The following is a 2,521-nucleotide window of genomic DNA, read 5'->3' on the forward strand; positions in this document are numbered from 1 at the left end:
ACCACCCCCACTACTCTGGTGAGAATATTAACATTTTAGAATAGTTTTTTCTTCCCAAATTCAAACATCTCATGTGTTGTAGATCCAGGATTCAAAACTCATCCATGGATTCTAAGATTTTGTATTTAATATCACTTAGAAAAGTCTTTCACTATTTCATCTTGATAAATTCCTGCTATTTTTGTATGTTGTGTATTTCCTTCAGTCAATTGTGGATGTATTCCTTTAATTCATATTTCTAGGGGATGTTCATACATTATGCTGTCTTGATACCATAAATACATCACCTTTTTCTCTTTGGAGAAATTGGTTTTTGCAGCATTATTAGCTATTCTGGTCATCAAAGGGATATATCTAGGGTTGGAATGCAGCCAGAACCAGGGAAGCTTTTTCATCATCATTATCTATCAGGAACCATTTGGGCTCATTAGACCTTTCTCCATCCTCTTTCTTTTCTCTTCCTTTTGAATTTTTTTATTCTTAGCTAAATGCAAGACAAAATGGTCATTAAATTAGAGCACCAAGTTATATGTTCATGGAAGTCTTACCAACTGGAATTTGAGGATTTTTCTATACATGTTATAATAATGATAATTTGATATTGAGAGCCTAACTGGTATCATTTCTTTCCTAAATATTGTAGCTGGGGCTGAGAAGAGCCTGGTAGTCACATAGCCCCAGGAGTCCATAGTGTGCCAATATGGGACCTTTAAAATACAGACTCCAGGATCTTAACCAACACTTGGAAATAAGGAAGGGATCTATTTTTGTTGACAGGATCCCTTGGAAACAAATTATTGAAGTGCAAGGAACACTATGAATGAAGGACTCCCTGTGTCTTGAAGTCTCAGCTGCAGTGGGAAGGCAACCTTGTTCCTCAACATTCCTGACACCACCTGTAATCACTCTCCCTCTTGCTCATTTCCCGATCACACTGGCTCTATTTTGAATCCTGGACATCCAAAACAAGTGTCTTGCTCCGGTCTTTGCACTGGCTCTTTCTCCTCTAGGGCCCACATGTCCCCAGATATACTTGTGTCTCTCCTACAGATTTCCCTGAGGTCTTTTTCAAATATCACCTTGTTTTAGGTCTTCCTGAACTCCCAGTAAAGATAACACCTCATCCACTTGCTTGTATGCCTCATTTTCCCCCACATGTCATTTTAATTATAGCATTTTTACCATGTTACTAATGACCATTTCTGTAAAACTTAATCATCTTTTCTAATTCCTAATCATCACAACCACCACATGGGACCAGGAAATGATACACAAATTTCAAGATTTCTTCTTTTAGGATTGTCAAATAAACCAGGACTTCAGCTCCCCATATTTGGACTTTTCCTCTTCATGTACCTCATCACTGTGTTTGGAAACTTGCTCATTATCCTGGCTGTTGGCTCTGACTCTCACCTCCACACTCCCATGTACTTCTTTCTGGCCAACTTGTCCTTTGTAGACATCTGTTTCACCTCAACCACCATCCCAAGATGCTGATAAATATACAGACACAGAGCAAATTTATATCATATACAGGATGCATCAGCCAGATCTGCTTTTCCTTACTCTTTGCAGGCTGGGATGACTTTCTCTTGGCTGTGATGGCCTATGATCGTTTTGTGGCCATCTGTCACCCATTGCACTACATGGTCATCATGAATCCCCGGGTCTGTGGACTGCTGGTTCTGGTGTCCTGGATCATCAGTGTTCTGAATTCCTTATTACAGAGCTTAATGGTTTTGCAGCTTTCCTTCTGTTCAGAGGTGGAAATCCCTCACTTTTTCTGTGAACTCCATCAGATGATCCAACTTGCCTGTTCTGATACCTTTCTTAATGACACAATAATATATGTTTCAGCTGTGCTGTTGGCTGGCGGTCCCCTTGCTGGGATCCTTTGCTCATATTCCAAGATTATTTCCTCCATACATAGAATATCATCAGCTCAGGGCAAGTATAAAGCATTTTCCACCTGTGTATCTCATCTCTTGGTTGTTTCCTTATTTTATTGCACTGTCCTGGGAGTGTACCTTAGCTCTGCTGTTACCCAGAGCTCCCATGCAAGTGCAGTAGCCTCAGTAATGTACATGGTCATCACGCCCATGCTGAACCCCTTCATCTACAGTCTGAGGAACAAAGATATAAAGGAGGCTCTGATGAGATTTTTCAGGAGGGCAGTTATAAAAAGAACATTGTCTTGGTGGTGAAGAAGTGCCCTTGATTGCAGGGCTCAAAGTCATGTTTTTTGATCACTGTGAAATAGAATTTGCTTCTACATATTTCCTGAAATTTCCATTTCTTAGAATTCAACCTCTCTATACAACTTCAGAAAACTCCATTTACTAAGCTCTCTGCTCTGTGTGATATATATACAGTTTTTCCTTTGCCATTTACATATGTGCCCACAGCTCTTCCCAACTTTGGATCAGAAAGATTTGAAAACTTCTATATCTTTTACAGGACCTCTTCGATTTCTTAAAAATGATTTCCTTTCAAGTGTTTTTTCAATGACATATATCACACC

General features: G+C 39.5%; 1 pseudogene; it reads left to right on the plus strand.

Annotated features, from left to right (window-relative positions):
* Positions 1-1,251: 1,251 nt before the first annotated feature.
* LOC140611438 (olfactory receptor 7A17-like) lies at positions 1,252-2,204 on the plus strand (annotated as a pseudogene).
* Positions 2,205-2,521: the final 317 nt, after the last annotated feature.

Source organism: Canis lupus, chromosome 19 (assembly GCF_048164855.1).
Source record: "Canis lupus baileyi chromosome 19, mCanLup2.hap1, whole genome shotgun sequence".
Classification (NCBI taxonomy): domain Eukaryota; kingdom Metazoa; phylum Chordata; class Mammalia; order Carnivora; family Canidae; genus Canis; species Canis lupus.